General features: G+C 42.0%; 1 protein-coding gene across 6 annotated transcripts in view; it reads right to left on the reverse strand.

Moving 5' to 3' along the window:
* The window catches only part of SLC16A9 (solute carrier family 16 member 9), a 70697-nt gene that overhangs the window by 45507 nt on the left and 2792 nt on the right, over positions 1-22398 (reverse strand). Inside the window, exon 1 of one of the 6 annotated variants that reach the window (XM_016185683.2) lies at positions 21341-21512. The exons of 4 other annotated variants lie outside the window; for them this stretch is intronic. The gene's annotated coding sequence lies outside the window, so the exon portion shown is untranslated. Of the gene's footprint in view, positions 1-14794; positions 14834-21340; positions 21513-22398 lie in introns of those variants that run through there. One more of the 6 variants, XM_016185684.2, reaches the window with a different exon arrangement.

Here is a 22398-nt window from a genome sequence, read left to right on the forward strand (position 1 = left end):
TCTCCCCCTTCTCTGTCTTCCCCTCCTCTATCCATTTCTCTCTGTCCTACCTAACAATGATGACATCAATAACAACAACAACAATTAGAATAATAATAAAAACAAGGGCAACAAAAGGGAATAAATATTATATATGTATATTTAAAAATAAAAATGTATTTAAAGCATTTTATGTTTATACTAATAGATGTCACTAGTTGTGTAGAAAGCAGTAGTCTAATACAGAGTTTCTCAGAACACATGATTGTATTAGTGAAGTGCTCAGAACTTCCAAACAAAGAAACCTTTTGAAGTAATTGGATATGCCCCTTCCTCAGAAGGTGACTCTCTTCAGTGCCTACTCTATTGTATAATTAAACTATGTCATTTTGTCTCCTCTGATGTCAACTTAGTACCTTGCAACTCCTGTTTAGAATCCCTTTTAAAGCAGAGTTGTAGTTCTCTAAACTAAATATTATATGAAAGTAGTAAGTCAAACACCTAGTCAGAATAAAAGGTCATGTTTAAAAGGGGAGGAGGCACAGCTAGAGATGCACCAGAGTCAAGAACAAAGCCAGGGTGGGGGGTGGGGAATGTGGATGGAGTGAAGATGACCTTCCTTGCTAAAAACCTTTGCTCTGCTTTACCTTGACTTGCTTTACTTTGTCTTGGGTAACATTTCAACATAGTGGGCAGGAGCCAGAAAGATTTATCTCATGGTAAATTGTTGAGAAAGCTAATCTCTGAAATGCAAAACTCCCATGTAGAATCGCCAAGGTCTGGAAGGTCAAGTTTTTTTATCACTTTGAGTACGTGTCTACCTTGTAGTTGTCTCATAGTTTAATACATGCAATTCCAACTAAACATGGCTGAAAATATCACTTCAATTTCCCTGTTTTCTTTCAGGGTAATACTTTCTCTCATTGCTTCCTTTATTGGCATCTTGTCTGCTGCTTGTCAGATCTTCTATGCTTCACTCCCACCCCTCACCTTTGTAGTAGTACTCAATTTCTTCCAAAGAGGTTGAGTCTTCCTTATGAGAAGATGGTAAGAACATTCTATGTCACATGTGGTTTCTTTGGGGCCAAAAGTTAAACTTAGGACTATATTCTATGGCCATAGAATATAGGATTTATAGATATGTCATAATCCTTTTTTTTTTCTCTTTCAAGGAAATGAGTGCTATGATCTTTTTTTTCCAAAGAACTCACATGTTCCTTAGCCTCTAGGATTCTGTAACTCAGTTCAGAAGACCAGACGTGTGTCCAGGACAGTATATGCTGAGTGCCAAAGAGGTCAACAAATATTAAATGTTTTCAACTTAGTGGAAAAGAAAAAAAGGCGAGTGTGCAAGTAGAAGCCCTTGTGAACTAGATCACTTCTAAAGAACAATGGAGAGACTCATGTCAGGGTGATAAAGTGAGTGGCATGACTGTGGACGCAGAACTGGGACAGGTCTGAAAGACTAGATGGAACGCGAAGAGGGTGGATCTTCCAGGGCTCACAGGCAAAAACAGCTCACAGCTGAAATGTAGGGAGAAAATGTTTCAAGGAACCTGTGCCTACATCCCCAAGATAGGATTCCATTTACACTTTACCTAATAAATCTTGCTATCAATATCCCAGCATCTTATCAGAGTGGTAGTTTCTTTCCTCAAAATAAATGAGATCTGGGCCCATCGAGATTATTCACTAGGTAGGGTGTGTGCCTTGCTACACAGCAGCCCAGGTTCTGGCCCTTCCCCCACCACAGAGGGGGAAGCACCATTAGAAGCACCAGGGGAAGCTAAGGCCCTTTACACTTTTTTCTTCCTGTTTCTCTCTTTCTCTGTATATAATTAAAGAAGATTGGCCCAGGAGCAGTGAAATCATGTAAGACCAAGTCTCCAGCTCAGGGAAAACAAAAAAAAAGTTTCTAAGGTGGCATTTTTTTTTCTTTCCTCCCTGCCTTCTATTATTTTATTTATTTTATTTTACTTTTTGATCAATAATGCTTTAAATGATTATAACATCACAGGGTCTAGTTTCACACTGCACCCACCATCAAAGTTCAGTGTCCTCATCCTCCTCACAATAGCCAAGAAGGTGTTATTTTATTTGAACTGTGTTCCATGAGAACATTCAAAATTGTGAGGCATTATTCTTAACTATTTAAAATACACTGCTAGCAAGCACATAGACTGTACTGATAGTGTAACCTAGTATATATAATATTCAAGAGTTTGGAATCTTCCAAGCAAGGGATTAACAAACCCAGAACATCACAGGCAGTTCAAAACTCGAAGTCATTTTGAGAGACCGTTTGTAGAACAAGCAATTTAGGCATGACGCTCCCTCCACTGGCTGTCACACACATAAACATTGATCGACAATATAAATGTGTGTCTTATCGTCAACAGAGAATTGGACACATTTTACAGATTTTAGATTTTCCTTGCACTAGGGAGGGCAGCATGAAACAAAAGTAAAGTTTTATGTGCTAATTCAACAAAATTAGATTATCATTAGCATAAAGAATAGCATAATTCCTAAAGCTCGAATTTGTTTTATTAAAGAAAAAAAGTGTTGGGGGGGGGGCTGGCGGTCGCACAGCGGGTTAAGTGCACAGGGTAAGGATTCAGGTTCGAGTCCCTGGCTCCCCACCTGCAAGGTGGGTCGCTTCATAAGCGGTGAAGCAGGTCCGCCGGTGTCTTTCTCTCTCCCGCCTCTGTTTCCCCTCCTGTTGGTCTGCTTCTAATTCTGCGTCTAAGACCCCTTCTGTTTTGATCATCACGTTAGGTTTGCTTCCATTGCTTAAAGCTGTGGTCTGTTTACATAATCAGTTTTGTTTGAGACCCACACTGGTTTAATCCCCACTGGTTCATGCTTTTTCCACTCCGCCTCCTCTCCTAGTCACATCCTGTTTTTCACCGTTTAATCCCCACAGGTTCTCACGCTTTTACCTTCTCCCCACCCCCTATCCTACGTATTTCCTCTTCCGACCTGACACTTCCGCCTCAGGGGATATAAAGGATAGGATTTTCTAATGAAGAGAGATTAGATAGATTGCACTGCATCCCCGCTCATCAATAAAGACTGAACTGCATTCGCAGCTCAGCCATGAGTCCCTGGTCATCTGTCTCCCGCCCACAAAGCTAGCCTGGCACCCTCCTCTCTCAATTTCTCTCTGTCGTATACAACAACAACAACAACATCAATGGCAAAAAATAACAATAAGGGCAACAAAATGGGAAAAAAATGGCCTCTAGGAGCAGTGGATTTGCAGTGCAGGCACCAAGCCCCAGCAATAACCCTGGAGAAGAGAAGAGAAGAGAAGAGAAGAGAAGAGAAGAGAAGAGAAGAGAAGAGAAGAGAAGAGAAGAGAAGAGAAGAGAAGAGAAGAGAAGAGAAATAAAGTACTGAGCAAATTCTAAGTTGTTTCCTTTGAGGGGAATATGACTATTAGTGAAAGTCTATATCTTCACTACTCATGCTAACGGTGTAAGTATGTAAGTTTTGGTGTGTTCCATTACATTTAGTTCTGTTCTAAAAATGACAAACCTTTGTTACTGCCTCAACAACACTTACTGAAAATGTTCATTCCCCTAGACATAGGATGTAAGGAGTTGCATATCTGAAATTCAAGGACATATAATATTGATCCAGAAGCTTTGTCCCTGAAAGGCACATGTACATACTATAATATTTGCTCGTCAAATAGTGATTTATAACTGTTTGATCTTCCTTTAGTTGGTGTTTCCATCATGTCAGACTCTTTTCAGGATGCATCTATAAATTTATTTTTTTATTTTTTTATTAGTGATTGGATATTGACCAATAAGATTGTTAGATATAAATTTCATTATGGAATCCTAGAGATACTTATCACTTGAGTAATAAAGTTTAAAAAAATACTTTTGAATCTCAAACACTCTCAGAGTATCTGTTGTTGGTGTACAGGAGCGGCTAGCACAATGGTTATGCAAAAAACTTATTTTTATTTCATTATTAATTTTTTATTCTTTTGTTTTAACACCATTCCCACCACCAAATGTCTATGTCCCTCATCCCCTCTACCCACACCCCCGACTCCAGGTAAAGCTGAACATCTACCCTTACCCTCCATCCAGAGATCTTTACTTTGGTGAAAATACTCTCATGCATTAGAAGCAAAAACCACAGATTCAGTCCCTTGCACCACCCTAAGAAAAGCTGAGCACAACTCTTATAAATACTTGTGCTGGGCTAGCATGGAGGTGCCTCTTCTCAGGCACGTACTCTCTGGGTTGGAGAGAATGCGACTGGAACCAGCCTGGGCTGCTACTCACTCAGTGACATGAGAGAGATAACCCAGGGACAGAACTGGTGGTGGCGAGGCGATTCAATTCTTTATTGATCAGAGAGCCAAGGCTTTTAAGAGTCGGACCCAGCAGTGGCAAGTCGGAAACGGAAAAGGCTTGACATGGTTTGAAAAGAGACAGAGAAAGGCAAAAGGGGCTGGGAAAGGTAGGAACTTCCTTAGCAACTGTTGCCAGGGTTTTAACTGGTAGGATTAATAATACCCTGCAGGCAGGGAGGGTCTTGAGGGTAGAAAGAAGATAGATCAAAGGAATGGAATGGGTGGGGATCTTTCAGGCAAAACAATGATTATGTAGATAATAAGGGAGCAGGCCATAGTATCAGGAATGCAGGGTGCTTTGTGAGGCAGGGAGTCTAAGAAGAGGAGGCAAACCTTGGGGGGTTTTGTCCCTCCTCGCTCAACCTCTCAGTAGAGAGAGAGAGACTGACAGGATAGATATACCTCTCAGGTCAAGCCCTGCCAAGCTCAACCACATCCTCACAATTTCCCTACATACCTGGTACTAACAATTTTACTTCTTTTTCAAAGAGCAACAGCCATCTATTAGTAGAGTATAAATAACTAAGGCAAACAAATGTTATAGATAGCACAGCTAACTCTCAGTCTCATGGAAGCTTTATTTAATTTCATTAAGAGTGTAGGATCATGTATTATTGGCTAAAAAAAATAATGTTTGGGATCAGGTGATGGATGGCTCACCCGGTAGAGGGCACATGTTCTCATTCAGGAGGACCCAAGTTCAACCCCACACCCCTTCATCTCCATTTGCAGGAAGGACCCTTCACCAATGGTAAAACAATGCTCCAAGAGGTGACTCACTCAGTAGGGCATAAGGCATGTTCTGTGTGAGGCCCCAGGCTCCAGTTCCTGTTCTGTATGTGAGCACCAGAGATGGTACAGGGGACAGCCATGAATGGGGAGCACTGCAACAGTAGCCCTCTTTTCTCTGTGTCTGTTTCTTCCTCTGCCCTTCCTCTCTCTCAACGAAAAAAAAAGTAGGAAATATTGGGCAGAGGATGTTTACTCAGTCAACCAGGGCCTTGGGTCCATTTCCCAGTGACTCATAAGAACAAAAGTAAGAAAATGAAGAACTGAAAGGTTCATATTTTGCTGGCAGAGACAAAAGACTACAGACATACTGAAAAACTATAGTGACAAAGGGCACAAAGTTTCTTTCTGTGGTGAGGAAAAGATTTTTTTAATTCTTCTAAATGTTTTAAAAGGAGACTCTGGTACAGTTTGTGCAACTTAAACAAAATCCATTAAGCTAGCTACATTAAAAGAGGAAATTTTACGTGTGAATCACATCTCAATAAAACTTTTGAAAATAAGACACAACCAGGAGCTACTTGAAACTGTGTGAGTTCTGATTTCAATATTAACAACAAGTTTCGTAAAGAGCAGCAGCAGACCTGGTATTTGTAGTTTTGTTTTCCGTACTATGGCATTTGTACCTCCAGACATACGCCAGTCAGTCCCTACAACGGAAGTGAAGGGAAAACAATTCTTGAAAAATATTCTTTGGAAATTCTTATAAAGATGTAGGTTTGGGGAAAAAAAAGATCGCTCATTGGATATGCTAATAAAAATGAAGATAGGCAAAGAAACAGTTTGGAAATTGTAAGATAATAAAAGCACATACACTTTAACACAACAATGATGCTCCGAATTGAAATGAAAGCTCACTGCATGTAAAGAAGGCGGTAAACATGCAGGAGTCATCACGTTCTCTCTAGCTCCTGAGCCGGCTTCTCCCATGGCTACTATCCACTTCTACTTTCACTTTCTTATTTCTTCAGTGGCTTCATTCTACCAAGTTTGCCAGAGCCAAATGTACAACATCTCTGATCAGCAGTAAGAGAAATGTCAACACTTTTATACCTGAACTTTGACCATTTACGAGTAGCATGAAGCTTTAGAATGACACAAGCTCCTTAGGAAAAGAGATAGAAAATTTCAGACCCCACCAATGTGTCCTGGAGCTCCGCTTCCCCACAGCCCTGCCCCACTAGGGAAAGAGAGAGGCAGGCTGGGAGTATGGATCAACCTGTCAACCCCCATGTTCAGCGGGGAAGCAATTGCAGAAGCCAGACCTTCCACCTTCTGCATCCCACAATGACCTTGGGTCCATACTCCCAGAGGGATAAAGAATAGGAAAGCTATCAGCAGAGGGGTTGGTATACAGAGGTCTGGTGGTGGGAATTGTGCGAAGCTATAGCCCTCTTATCCTATGGTTTTGTCAATGTTTCCTTTTTATAAATAATTTTTTTTAAAAAAAGAACATTTTAGGTGAATTTGCTCTATTTCTTATTGAGATACGTTGATATATATATATGCAAACATAGTCACAATTAGCATTAGCCCCAGCAGCTCATAGGAATGATATGACTCTATGGGAAGTTATGATGCTGGGCATGTATTATAATACATATATTGTAAGCCTCCCTTGGGTAGAGAAGAAAGCATGAAATAAAACTATCATAGTAAAAGCTACCTCTCTCTCTCTCCACCTGGAGTAAAACAAATGGAAAAAATAAAACGTTGTCCCAGAAGCAGTACAATTACTTATTAATAAGGCTCAGGTACACCCCCCACCAAAAAAAAAAAAACTTACAGTACTAGTACAATACTGTCATTTTGAATGACTTTTCATTATCAGTAGAGTTTATGAGTTCTCTTCTAAAACAGACATAAATTTAGCTATAGGACAGTAATGGTGAGGATTGAATTGCTATGTGGAAAACTGTGAAATGTTACACATGTACAAACTACTGTGCTTTACTGTGGACTGTAAACCATTAATTCCCCCAATAAAGAAAGAATAATGATGAGGAAGTGAATATATATGACTCTCAAGCAGGAGGTCCTGAGTTTGATCCTTAGAAATGCCAGAATGATTCTCTGGTTCCCTCTTCCTCTTCCTCCTCATTCTCCTCGTTCTTCTCTCTCTCTCTCATTAATGAATAAATAAATCTTAAAGCTGTGACAACAAGCTGATCTGGAAATCAAATGAACAATATCTATATGAGGTCTTTCATAAGTGTAAAACTCCCTCCTCCCCACCAATGTACACATACACACACACACATACACTCTCCAACACACACACACACACACATACACACAGATTTTCAACCTATAAACAGGTTTGACTAGGCAAGAAATTCAGGATATTATATGTCATTCATTTTATTTATATTGTAACTCCTCAAACAAAGGAGATGCTCTGTTGTCTTCTCGGGTACAGAATGACGACACATCATAAAATAACCTAGATAATAAAAACAAAACAGACGTTTGAGAATTCTGAAGTAAACAACAGTGGCCACGACAAAAGGTATTTAATTTTCTATAAAAGGCGAGGAAAGCAGGACGATACTTTCAGAGATCATTTCTATTGTTTGTTAAAATGTGAGGAGTACATAATGGTGTCTAAAGTTATGATACAAAATGTTAAAGGTGGGTCCAAGCAGTGGCGCACCTGGTTAAGCACACGCATTACAGTGCGCAAGGACCCAGGTTCAAGTCCCTGGCCCCCACCTGCAGAGGAGAAGCTTCACGAGTGGTGAAGCAGGGCTGCAGGGGTCTCTCGGTCTCTCTCCCTCTCTACATCTTTCCTTCCCTCTCTTAATTTCTCTCTGTATCTATCCAGTAACAAATCAATAAAGAATAAAGGCGGTATTTTTTAAAAGATGCGAAATGTGGTCACATTCATTGATCTGCTGATTGTTGTTTTAATTTTAACAAGTAGGAGAAAGTGGTATGTGAGAGTGTATTAAGCATCCCCACATACAAACACAGAGAGAGAGAGAGAAGAAAGGAGGGAGGGAGGGAGGAAGAGCCAATTTCTAGTAATGTCTAAATTAACCAGAAAATGATAGACGTGGTTTGGGAGGTGGTGCAGTGGATAAAGTACTGAACTCACAGCATGTAGTTTGATCACATGCACCAGAGTAATGTCTGCTTTTCTTTTCCCCTCTCTTCTCCTGTCTCATCAATAAATAAAATATTTAGTAAGAAGGGTAGTTATAAGACAACTAAGTAGTGCAGCCTCTGTGGAGATACAGTGGGTAAAGTGTTGGACTTACAAAGTGAGATCCTGAGTTCAATTCCTACCGTCACATGCGCCAGAGTAATGCTCTGATTGTCTATCACTAATAAATAAATACATATATATCCAAAATAAGAAGAAAAATAATTTCTTCAAAGAACTCAAACTTTACAAAAGAGCCAGAAATCGGAGAGCATTAGCTCTTGTGTTTTATCAGCACACTGGAGCGTAGAAAGCAACTAACGGCCTTCTCTGTCTTCATTTGGGAATCCTGGCTCGGCCTCCACGGACAGACATGCTGCTCTCACCAGCACTTGGAGTGCGGCAAAAGCCCAGAATGTGTTGGCTGATCTCCTGTTGGAGATGGAGCACAGTTTCACCCTTGCAGGTCCAGAGAGAGCAAGCTTACACCAGTGGCAGGCAGAGAGAAACTGCTTTCCTTGTCTTCCAAATGGTCGAGCACCGTATAAGGCCTCAAGTAAAAAACCACTCACTCACCTATTAAACCAAGCTTCTGCTGAGCAGCAGCCCAGGAAAGACCCAGGGAACAACAGCTCCGACAATGTCCAGGCCGTCACTGCCAAAATGATTGTTCCATCTTTCTGATCCAAGTCACATGGCCCGACCAGCCTACAGTCCCCTACAGAGCAGGCATGAGCTTACAATGATTATAATGCTGAGAAGGACAGTGATAACTATAGTTAAGACTGTCAGCACGATGATGAAAATACCCATTTTTTCAAACAGGCAAAACAGATGTTTAGTTTGGGGAAGGTTGTTGGAGAAAGGCGGGGGTCTTTAGGGAATGTTGTACTGTGATCCCCAGTACAATCTCCACTTGTCTATTATGTCAGTAGTTACTGTTTCATACAAGTGCACACAGGGATATCTAGCAACAATGAAGGCAACTATTCTGGAAAAATGATCAAAGTAAGAGCACAAACTTAGATGCCATGTAAACTGAGTGCACAATTCAGCTCTGATGCTGACAGAGGGTGGCCGTCAGCACATTGCTGAACTCTCTCTGGGCTTCACTTTCTTCATCTGTGTAGTGGGGGGAATGACAGTAGCATTTCACCCATCAAACTGTTGTGATGGTTACATGAGTGAGTATATGTGAAGCAATAATCCCTGGGACACAATATTGTCATTGGAAATTATCATTGCTTTTGCCCTTTTGCCCTTTTAAATACTGTTGATTGCTAGGATCTTTTCCCCCTTGACAAACAGAGCTCCCTTTAACGTCTGACATAGTCATTTCTATAGTTACAGCAGCCCTGACTATTCATGAACCTCCTTCTCCCCAATCACAACCGCATTTTCACTACTGGATACTTGATGAAAGTTTTCATTATCTCAGACTCACCTGCACTGAACACACACACACACACAAATAGATATGGAAATGGCATATTTCAGTGACTCTTCGGATAAAAGAAAGAAAAAGACAACGACTTTAAAGGGGGAATCTCAGTGAGTTAATGACAATGACATACTATTCTTGAGTCACCAAGACACAACAAAGAAGTAGGAAAGCCCAAACAAGTTTGGCTTTCACTTGCTATCTTTTGTTCTTCTTTTATTCTCAGTAGCGCCTTTTACCAGAGACCTCCACAGAATGACCAAAGCACTGTCTAGCAGACTAGAGGTGAGAATTATAATCATTCTGTGGTCTGGGAGGGGATGCAGTGGGTAAAGCACTGGACTCTCAGACATGAGAATTAATCATCAAAGTTGATCACGGCTGCAAGCCACCTGTTAAAACCAGTCACTCTGTCTCCCAGATTCTACACTAAGTCTAGTTTTCTTTATGTGTTCTACTCTTTCTCCGTTTCAGGGATCCGTTATTTATTCCAAATAACTTCCTTTCTAAACTAGTCTTCAAGAAAAAGTGGTAGCTCTACACAGATCAAAAGGACAGGAAAGGAAAAACACAAAGCAAACTTTAACTGGGCCAGCGTCTGCTGCAAAGCAAGTAACTCAGGGAAAATAAGGAGTTGGGAGGCATTGAAGAGGGCCCTGAGGCCTCAGTGCCTAACGATGGAAAAGCTCCTAAGGTGGGAGTGAGAATGATCTGCAGGTCTCTATAATGGGAGATGAGAAACTGTACTGTAAACCATTAACTTCACAGTAAAATGGGGGGAAAAGCAAAGAATCCTTTTTTTTTCCTCCAGGGTTATCGCTGGGGTTCAGTGCCTGCCTGAGAATCCACTGCTCCTAGAGGCCATTTTTGTTGCCCTTGGTGTTACTGAATAGGACAGAGAAAAATTGAGAGATGAGGGGAAGACAGAGAGGGAGAGAGAAAAAGATAGATACCTGCAGACCAGCCTCACCCCATGTGAATCGACCCTTAGCTACAGCTGGGGAGCCGGAGCTCAAACCGGGATCCTTGCACCAGTCCCAGAGCTTAGCGCCATGTGCACTTAACCCGCTGCGCTACCACCCAACCCCACCCCACCCCCATTTAAAATTCGATCTTTGCAAGCAGATTTCTAATCATCAAAGCATACACTAAAGCCTTCAGTGGATTTCAAACCCAGCTGCACAGTATCATCAATCACCTTGGGAGCTTAAAATTGACCAATGCCTGGGTTGGCTCTAAACCAATGAAAACGGTATTTCTAGAATGGAAACCAGCTTGTTCATGGATTCCAGCTGATGCCACTGTTAAACAAACGGAGTAGACAGCCGCACTATGAGCCATCTAAGTGTACAGGTATAAAAATGTAAACTCCTTTGGCTAAATTAAACAATTTTTACCCATTTCAATCACGGCTATAGAAAACTAGTCCTAGTGTCCCAAAATCCCAATGACGTCACCCTTTCTCAGGAAGTCACTAAACAGTGGTAGTAAACACTTTTCCTGAGGACAGAATGTACTACTTCTTCTTCTAGCGTTTGCCCTTCTTCCGTAGCCAGTCAACAGCGTCAGGTTGAGCCTGATGTAAAGTTTCGAGACCTCCTTTGAATCTGGAGAGGTGGCAGTCGTTGACTATGTGGGTCATAGTCTGTCTGTAGCCACAGGGGCAGTTCGGGTCGTCTCTGGCTCCCCAGCAGTGGAACTACTGAGCTATATCATGGAGTACCTTTTAATTACCATTGTCTATTAACATTTTCCATGTATCAGACATAATGCCAAAGACTTTCAAGCATTATTGCTTTTATATATATATGAAACTCTACTAGGTTGGGTTTAAGAATACTCACAAGAGTCTACAGAATTTTTTTAAATATATTTTTTATTTTATAAAAGAAAGGAAGAGAGAGAGAGACCGAGACCAGAGCACTGCTCAGCTCTGGTTTATGGTGGTACTGGGGATTGAACCTAGGATGTAAGAGCCTCAGGCATGAACGTCTTTTGTATAACCACTATGCTATCTTCCTAGCCCCTAGATTTACTGCTGGATTCTATTTAAGTATCTCTCCACATAACTTGAAAATGTATCACCTTGAAGATTACTGAATGTCTGATTGGGGTGGGAGGGAGTTTTCAACTACTTTAAATGGATACTCTTTAATATGACTGACTTGCTGGCATTGTTTAGAGGCCTACAGTGGGCAAATTGTTGAGTAAATAACACTGACAATACACTTACCACTTCAAGGATCTTTGAGAACAACACACAGAATATTATGGTTCTTGATCTTTGACCTTCAGTGTTTTTTTAGTGTTTTTTGATTCAGGATGGAAATAGAAATTGACTAGGAGGGAGTAAGCATTGGTGGCACAAAGTGCAAGGACCAGAGTAAGGATCCCGGTTCCAGCCCTGGCTCCCCACCTGCAGGGGAGTCACTTCACAAGCGGTGAAGCAGGTCTGTCTGCAGGTGTCTGTCTTTCTCTCTCCCTCTCTGTCTTCCCCATTGCTCTCCATTTCTCTCTGTCCTATCCAACATAACCACATCAATAGCAACAATAATAACTACAACAATAAAAAAGGGCAATAAAAGGGAATAAAATATTTAAAAAATTGACTAGGAAAGGGAGAGAGAGACAGAGAGAGACAGAGAGAGAGAGAGGCCCTGCTTCTCCACGTCTACAGCATTCTCTCTGCAGGTAGAGACCAGGGGCCTGAACCCTGGTCCTTCCACACTGTGCCATGTGTGCTCAACCAAGTGAACCACCACCCAGCCCTGACTTTTAGTCTTAAAAGTCCTACCAAAGTCATTTCTATTCAATGTATAAAAGTTTCTTCATGGTCATATCATCCAAAAAAAAGGGCACTAGGCGCTAGTAGTGAACTTATAGTCAATATTAATAACACCTTTCTTCGTGCTTCCAATATATTTCGCTTAGGCCACTGCTTCCTTACTTTATTCTATTACGCATAAATTGTAACTGATCACCTGTCATTTCACTGCAGTAAAAAGTCCTGGGTCAGATACATCTTTTTTTTTAACTTTTTTTATATTTATTTTATTTATTTATTCCCTTTTGTTGCCCTTGTTGTTTTATTGTTGCAGTTATTGGATAGGACAGAAAGAAATGGAGAGAGGGAGGGGAAGACAGAGAGGGAGAGAGAAAGATAGATACCTGCAGACCTGCTTCACCGCCTGTGAAGCGACTCCCCTGCAGGTGGGGAGCCGGGGTTCGAACCGGGATCCTTATGCCGGTCCTTGTGCTTTGCGCCACCTGCGCTTAACCCGCTGCACTACAGCCCGACTCCCGGTCAGGTACATCTTATATTCCTGTGTTCTTTCTACATCTCTGTAGTCGACACTGACTGCTGAATTTAACAAAGAAGAGTATTAACCCGTAGTTTGTGAACTAATACCAAGTAGAGTTTCAGAGCGTTGCTAGCCAAACTCTCAATGCATCATGGAATCATAGTGGGTTTTAAGCAGTCTTTTTTGAAACTGAAACTCATCGTATAGTAAAATAGAAAAAGCATGGAAATTATAATAGCACTTTTTGCATGGTAGTAAGGGGCACATGATATTGTGAAAACTCTGCTTCAGAGTTGATGTGTGCTGGGCTGTGGAGTTGTGGTGTAAAACACATCTGCAGGGGAGTCGCTTCACAAGCGGTGAAGCAGGTCTGCAGGTGTCTATCTTTCTTTCCCCGTCTCCATCTTCCCCTCCCCTCTCCATTTCTCTTTGTACTATGCAACAACAACAACATCAATAACAACAATAACAACTACAACAATAAAACAACAAGGGCAGGGGTCCGGAGGTAGCGCAGCGGGTTAAGCACACGTGGTGCAAAGCGTAAGGACCCGCGGAAAGATCTGGGTTCTAGCCTGCCGCTCCCCACCTGCAGGGGAGTCGCTTCACAGGCGGTGAAGCAGGTCTGCAGGTGTCTGTCTTTCTCTCCCTCTCTCTGTCTTCCCCTCCTCTCTCCATTTCTCTCTGTCCTATACAACAATGACATCAATAACCACAACAATGTTAAACAAGGGCAACAAAAGGGAAAATATATAAATAAATAGTACACAAACTGGGGGCAGGAGGTAGCACAGTGGGTTAAGCACACATGGCATGAAGCATAAGTACCGGCGTAAGGATCTCAGTTCAAGCCCCCCGGCTCCCCACCTGCAGGGGAGTCACTTCACAAGTGGTGAAGCAGGTCTGCAGGTGTCTGTCTTTCTCTCCCTCTCTCTGTCTTCCCCTCCTCTCTCCATTTCTTTCTGTCCTATCCAACAACGAACGACAACAGCAACAATAATAACCACAACAAGGGCAACAAAAGGAGGATAAAATAGTCTCCAGGAGCAGTGGATTCATGGTGCAGGCACTGAGCCCCAGCAAAAATCCCAGAGGCAAAAAAAAAAAAGGGCAACAAAACGGAATAAATAAATATTTTTTTTAAAAATAAAATAAAAAGGGGGTCGGGCGGTGGCGCAGTGGGTTAAGCGCACGTGGCGCAAAGCACAGGGACCGGAGTAAGGAAACCGGTTCGAGCCCCCGGCTCCCCACCTGCAGGGGAGTCGCTTCACAGGCGGTGAAGCAGGTCTGCAGGTGTCTGTCTTTCTCTCCCCTCTCTGTCTTCCCCTCCTCTCTCCATTTCTCTCTGTCCTGTCCAACAACAAAGCAACGTCAACAATGGCAATAATAACCGCAACGAGGCTGCAACAACTAGGGCAACAAAAAGGGGGAAAAATGGCCTCCAGGAGCGGTGGATTCATGGTGCAGGCACCGAGCCCAGCAATAACCCTGGAGGAAAAAAAATAATAATAAAATAAAATAAAATACATCTTATTGTGGGCCATATTCAAAAACACTATAAGGACACAGGTCAGCTTATTTAAACATGCTCAAGGCCCCAGAAGCCACAGGTTCAGTCCCTAGAGCACCCCCTTAGGTCAAAAGTGCTCTGGTCTTCTACCTCCTATTTTTTACCCCTCCCTCCACCCATCCCTCCATCCTTCATTAAAAAAAAATAGGGCCAGGGGTAGTTAGCATAATGGTTATGCAAAGAGACTCACCAGCCAGAGGCTCCAAAGTCCCAGGTTCAATCCCCAGCACCACCATATATCAGAGCTGAGCAGTGCTTTAGTAAAAAAAAAAAAAAAATAGACAAATAACTTTTTTAAAAAACACTACAAGTCACTGGTCTAGAACTTGATTAATTTCTACTGGGTTGATAGATGCCTCTGTTATTATCTGTGTAACTTTAGGTGAGTTGGCAATCCTCTTAGTGTCTTCATCTACTAAACAGGCATAGTAAGACCTCCTTTCTCAGGATTTTCTTTTCTTTTCTTTTTTATTTATAAAATGGAAACATTGGCAATACCATAGAATAAGAGAGGTACATTTCCACATATAGCCTATCCTTCCTCAGGATTTATAAGGAATACAGGAAACAACCTCTAGGAATCACTAGGTGCAGTCTTGGCATAGAGGGAATGTTTATAGTCATTATTATTATTATTATTGCAGCTGATAACTTTTTTCTTAGAACATTTCAGAGTATTTTCGCTGCTTCCTTTTTTCCGTGTCCTAATTAATCCTTAGTTTAGTGTTCTCTAGCTTTCATGAATCCAAAGAAAAATGTTCCTACTATGGTGTCCTTAATCTCCTTAACTCTGGGTCAGTACACCACCACGGCCCTCAGTCTTGACGCTATTTCCCTCCCTATAATTTGCAGATCTTGCCCCCTTTATCCTTCCTGGGCCCACTGTCGGATATATGAGAAGAGAGTGGAGCGTGCAGTCTCTATCCTCCGAACAGACTTCTCTTCAGAACCCCCAATCCACATTTCTCATCAATTTCTCAGGTCCCTTACACTCAGCAGTTACATAATTTCACCTCCTGAATTTCATTTAGAAAACTAATATCACCACACACACTTCCCTTTGTCCAAGAAGAAAGAACTTTTTAAAATAAATATATTTTTAATATTTATTTATTTATTCCCTTGTGTTGCTCGTTTCTTTTTATTGTTGTTTTTATTGTTGTTGTAGTTATTATTGTTGTTGTTGTTGATGCTGTCGTTGTTGGATAGAACAGAGAGAAATGGACAGAGGAGGGGAAGACAGAGGGGGAGAGAAAGAGTGACACCTGCAGACCTGCTTCACCGCCTGTGAATCGACTCTCCCTCAGGTAGGGAGCCAGAGGTTTGAACTGGGATCCTTCCTCAGGTCCTTGCACTTTGCCCCACATGCACTTAAGCTGCTGCTCTACCGCCCGACTCCCAGAAGCACTATTTTTATTCCCTCCCTGCTCCTCCATCTCGGTGTCCTGTGTCAACCAGAAACAAGGTCCTTCAGATGAAAAAAAAAAACAAAACAATTCTAGAATAGGGTTCTTTGCCCATCTTCTGTGAAGTGTTTGCACTCTGGAGAGCAAATACTAGTGGATCCCCAACTTACCCTCTCTCCTTGCTACAGTTCACACGTCTCTCCTTGCCCCAACTATCCTTGCAAAGTGCGTGGTCATCTCAACTGCTCCTTCCAACCTTTCAACTCTTTCTGTGGCTCCTCACCACCCATGGTTTAGCCATCAACAGAGCACAAGTTTTTGTTTAATCTATTAGCATAAGCACATAAGAAAATCAAAATGAGGGAGCCTGGGCGGTGGCGCAGAGGGATAAGCACACATGGCACGAAGTGCAAGGACTGGCACAAGGACCCAGGTTCGAACCCCTGGCTCCTCACCTGCAGGGGAGTCGCTTCACAGGCAGTGAAGCAGGTCTGCAGGTGTTTATCTTTCTCTCCCCATCTTCTAGACTTTTCTCTGTCCTATCCAACAACAATGACAGCAATAACAACAACAACGATAATAAACAAGGGCAAAGAAAGGGAAAAAAAATTTTTTTAAAGAAAATCTAAATGAGTGTTCCTGCTCCTGTGGAAATGAATATCCTCTGCCACTAGCTAGTTTACAAAAAGCTATAAACAAACAAACAAAAATGGCTTTACAAATTCATGTTTTGTCCAGCATGACATTAGGTATTTAAATGACTAAATTACCTAGATAGTAACCTGATGTTTTTTTCTTCTAAAGATCTACTATGAGTGGTCCAGGAGGTAGCACAGTGGAGAAAGCATTGGATTCTCAACCATGAGGTCCTGAGTTCAATCCCCAGCAGCATGTGTACCAGAGTGATGTCTGGTTCTCTCTCGGCCTATCATTCTCATGAATAAATAAATAAATTCTTAAAAAATTTTTGACAATGATTCAGCCCCAATCACATGTCCCAACAATGTCCCACAAACCTGCCCACCCCCAGTCACAGTCACTGGATTCAACACTCAAATTCTGTCCTTTCTCTGTTTCATGCTTTTGACTCTCCAGTTCCCAACAGCTAGCAGAGGCAGTTCTAGCATCCTTTTCCCACTTGCCTACTGAAAAAAACTTATTTTTCCTTCAAGACAGCTTCTCTGGCTCTTATTTCTTGAAGTCATTTTTGGAAGTCTCTAAGAATCATTCCTCTCCAAAAAGAAAAAGAAAAAAACAAAAACTAGTATAACCATATGCCCTTTAGAATTTAACTAAAATATGCCTACTAGCTATCTACAGAACAGAGTGCCCCCCCACCCCCCACCGCCAACTCTTCACCTGCACTATTCCAGCCTTTAGGTCCATGATTGGTCAACAATTTGTTTGGCTTTGTATGTTAACTCTCTCTCTCTTCAGCCACCAAGTTCCGGATGGTAGCAGGACACCAACCAGACTTCCCTGGACAGACGACCCCACCAATGTGTCCTGGAGCTCCGATTCCCCAGACCTCTTCCCCACTAGGGAAAGAGAGAGACAGGCTGGGAGTATGGATCAACCTGTCAATGCCCATGTTCATCAAGGAAGCAATTACAGAAGCCAGACCTTCCACCTTCTGCATCCCACAATGACCTTGGGTCCATACTCCCAGAGGGTTAAAGAATAGGAAAGCTATCAGGGGAGGGGATGGGATATAGAGTTCGGGTGGTGGGAACTGTGCAAAGCTGTACCCCTCTTATCCTATGGCTCTGTCAATGTTTCCTTTTTATAAATAAAAAAATTTTTTAAAAAGAATCATTCCTCTCTTCAAGGATCCAGGTCCAAGCCCCCTGCTCCCCATCTGCAAGGGGGGGAGAATTCATGAGCAGTGAAGCAGGTCTGCAGGTGTCTGTCTTTTTCTGTCCCTCTCTACCTCCCCACTCCCCTCAATTTCTCTCTGTCCTATTGAATAAAAAGGGAAAAATATATTTCCTCTCTGAAGGCCTCACACCTACTCAGCCAAGCTGTATATTATACCAGTCATCACAATGTGCTGTTACTGATCAAGTATTTAATTCACAAGTCTATCCTGCATTCTTAGTACTAAGAATTATGCTGGGCACGTAGAAAAAGGTCAACAAACCTTTACGAAATGAATGCACAGAATATTGATTCACCGAAATCTTCTCACTAAAAAGACTAGAAAATAGAGAGATAGTTATAAAGTCAACCCACACCTGTGACCTTGGGAGAATTACTGCCGTTTCCAATGGAGGGAATGGGGCACAGAACTCTGGTGGTGGGAACAGTGTGGAAGTATACCCCTGGTATCATATAATCTTCGAAAGCAGTATTCAATCACCAATAATAATAAATAAATGACATACGGAGATTAGTGAAATATATTTCATTTAAGCACATGAACTGAGTGTATCTAGAAAGGTTTATGAGGCACAGGAGTTGTGTGTCTGTCTCCGTGGAGTCTAGAGTTTCAATCACTGAATTTAAACCATTAGCCAAGTATCAGTAAAATAAATAAACAGCCATAACAAAAGGACTTTTCAAAGTTAACAAATAATGTGATGATAACATTAACTATCCATTGTCTTTTGGAACCCTAAGACAGCAGGAACCTCACATCTCCACTATAGAGCCCCTACTTCCCCCAGTCCTGGAACCCTTGGATAGGGCCCACTTTCCCGTATGCCTCTCCCAATCCATATCAAATAATATTGCATCCACCGATCACAACCTAACCAAAGCAACGATTGCCACCTCAACATGCTTCACCTCAGACTGTGTCCAGAGACTTCACGTGTGGAATGACAACCCTTCAGCTTCATTACTCGGGTGAGACCTTTCCTTTTATAGTACACTCTAATTTCATCTCAGGTAGTTCACTTTCTAACAAAGTCCCATAACCTAGATATACACCAGTTTCTGTGAGAGAGAGAGAGCTTATGTGCACACGTATCCATAAACTACTGCAAAATATATACCTGAAAGCAGAAGTACACTAGAGTTTGCAGTGAGTACCTCCCTAACACTTCCTCTCCACTATTCCAAGCTTGGGATCCATGATTGCTCAACAAATTGTTTGGCTTCATATGTTAACTCTCTTTTCAATCACCAGGTTCCAGATGCCACCAGGATGCTGGCCAGGCTTCCCTGGATTGAAGACCCCACCAATGTGTCCTGGAGCTCAGCTTCCCCAGAGACACACCTTACTAGGGAAAGAGAGAGGCAGACTGGGAGTATGGACCGACCAGTCAACGCCCATGTTCAGCGGGGAAGCAATTACAGAAGCCAGACCTTCTACCTTCTGCAACCCTCAACGACCCTGGGTCCATGCTCCCAGAGGGCTAGAGAATGGGAAAGCTATCATGGGAGGGGGTGGGTTATGGAGATTGGGTGGTGGGAATTGTGTGGAGTTGTACCCCTCCTACCTTATGTTTTTGTTCATTAATCCTTTCTTAAATAAAAAATAATAATAATAATAAAATAAAAAATAAATAAACAGAATTTTTAAATCCAAATATGTAGACAATGCCATATGGAAAATACCATAGGGTGTTTTTCAATGACTAGCTAAGTTACCTGAGTCTTTTGAATTTAGTTTTAATTTTCCAGTGTACTCTCTGGAGTGAAGGGGAGAGCAGAGCAGCTGGACCATCACTGAAGCCAGAACAAGGACAAACTGTGAGTCAGAACTGTCACTCCAAGTGCCCTGTTTATCTCTCTCATCACAATAGCAGACAGTGATGTCTCTGAACATGCCATTCTTGTTTTATTTATGTGGCTGCTTCCTTTCCACTGTTCATATCTACTCTGAATTTCTCAGTATCAGCCCCACTTGCCTCTAAAGTAACTCACGGAAGTAAAGCTAGAAAGACATCCTAAAATTTCACCGTTCAGCTCTCTGAGAATCATGCTGATTAAAAATAACTTGCCCTGCCCCACCAGGAAAAGATAGAGAGAAGCTGGGAATATGAACCCACCTGTCAATGCCCATGTCCAGTGAAGAAGCAACTACAGTAGCCAGACCTTCTACCTTCTGCATACCATCATGGTCTTGGGTCCATACTCCCAGAGAGATAAAGAATAAACTACATACCCCCAATACTTCATCTGCACTATTACAGTCTTTAGGTCCATGATTGTTCAACAATTTGTTTGGCTTTGTATGTTAACTCTCTTTTCAGCCACCAGGTTCCAGATGATGACCAGACTTCCCTGGACAGACAACTCCATCAATGTGTCCTGGAGCGCCACTTCCCCAGAGCCCCACCCTACTAGGGAAAGAGAGAGGCAGACTGGGAATATGAATTGACCAGTCAACACCCACGTTCAGAGGGGAAGCAATTACAGAAGCCAGACCTTCCACCCTCTGCAACCCACAATGACCCTGGATCCATACTCCCAGAGAGATAGAGAATGGGAAGGCTATCAGGGGAGGGGGTGGGATGTGGAGATTGGGTTATGGGAATTGTGCGGAATTGTACCCCTCTTATTCTATGGTTTTATTAATGTCTCCTTTCTTAAATAAATAAAATAAAATAAGAATAAACTACAGAAGCCAGACCTACCTTCTGCACACCATCATGGTCTTGGGTCCATACTCCCACAGGGATAAAGAATGGGCAAGCTTCCTATGGAGGGGAGGGGATACAGAACTCTGGTGGCGGGAATAGTGTGGAATTGTTCCCCTCTTATTCTATGGTCTTGTTGATTATTATTAAATCAATAAAAACAATAGTAATTTGGAACTGGGGGCCAAGAGGTAGCTTACTTAATAGAGTTCACATTTTGCCATTGTGCAAGAACCTGGGTTCAAGTCTCCATCAACCACACTAGGTGCACCATGCACAAAGAGATGCTTCAGAGGTGGGGAAGTTGCAGTACTGTGGTATCTCCCAAATCCCTGCTTCTCTCTCCCTGTGTGGTGTAAGGGTGTGGGGAGGGAGAAAGGGGCTTCACTGGGAGCAGCAGAATCCCATAGGCACAAAGACCTGGGAAACAAAATAATAGTAATAATAATGAATTTGAATAATACGCAAATTCATTACTTTGACTTTCATTTCATCCATAAGTATGCTATAAAAGGCTGGGAAAGTAGATTCTTTAGATAACATACTTGCTTTTATCATGGGCATGACCCAATTTCAAGGCCTAGACCCCACAACTCTGAGGTGCTGCAGTGTCTTTCTCTCTGTATCTTGATCTTTGTCTCTTGTCTCTGTATTGCTCTCTGAAAGAGTTGACCTGGTGCAGTGAATGCCGCTGCCACACAGTGACTAAAAGGTACAACTCACAAAAATTCACTATGCACTTACCTATACTGCCAAGTCAGCTCCCGATAGCTCTCTTTAAGAAGAGGGAGAGTTCATTATGAGTGAAATCTTTCCAGATGAAAAATTGTGCTTTCTGTACCTGAATTCCGTAAATTAAGCCTGAAAACAATAGCTGTCCAAGAGGAAATCAAGACTGACATTCCTACTGGTTATTATCTCACACTGGTGTGAGAGGTAAAAGCAGAAAGAAGAATGTTCAGATACATAATGCTGGGCCCTGGAATTAAACCACATTAGCCTTGAGAGAACCAATTAATAGACATCGTTTTCTGCTAAAGCCTCTGAATCATGTCACCACAAGGCCATGGGAAAAGGACACACTTTGATCTCAAAGGCATAATAAATCTAATAGATGTATCTGAGTCCAGCATTTCCCAAAGAGCTCCAACACCACCACAGATTACATCCCATGAGCACTAGAGTATGTTTTAGCAAAGGGGAGAAGTGGACTAGAGATTCAATAGATGGAGTCTTACCACGAGCTTTATGAAAGACTGGGAGCCTGAATGAACCTTGGAAATCCTCTTGTAAAATGGTAGTATGCAAGCCAAATCTGACCTCTACAACCCTATAGCTGCTTTGTATAACCAGATCCATTCCTTTCAAACGAATGAATGCAACGTCCATCGTTTAAATCTGAAATTTTTTTTCACATAAAGTCTAGATTCTCTTGAGGAGAAAAAAAAAAAAAAGCAGATTGGACAACAAGAGATCCTTGTTTCTGATATCATTAGCTGGAGTGGAGTAACACTGGATTTCACTAACTGGGCCTCTTATCACTAGTTCCTTCCCTGACACAGGACCAAGGTTGATTCGCATTTACTTTCACCCAAGTTGTGATCTCTCTCTCTCTCTCTCTCTCTCTCTCAGAGGAACCTCATGAAATTGCCAGTACTGATCATATCAATACCTCAATTTCACCATCTCTATGAGGAAACAGGGTTAGAGATTTCATGCTAGAGAGACCAGTATCTTAGTGTCAAATCAACTATATATGATCATCTATTTCCAAGACTTGCCCTCAGGCCTTGAAAAGGAAA

This window comes from Erinaceus europaeus, chromosome 1 (genome assembly GCF_950295315.1).
Source record: "Erinaceus europaeus chromosome 1, mEriEur2.1, whole genome shotgun sequence".
Taxonomy (NCBI): domain Eukaryota; kingdom Metazoa; phylum Chordata; class Mammalia; order Eulipotyphla; family Erinaceidae; genus Erinaceus; species Erinaceus europaeus.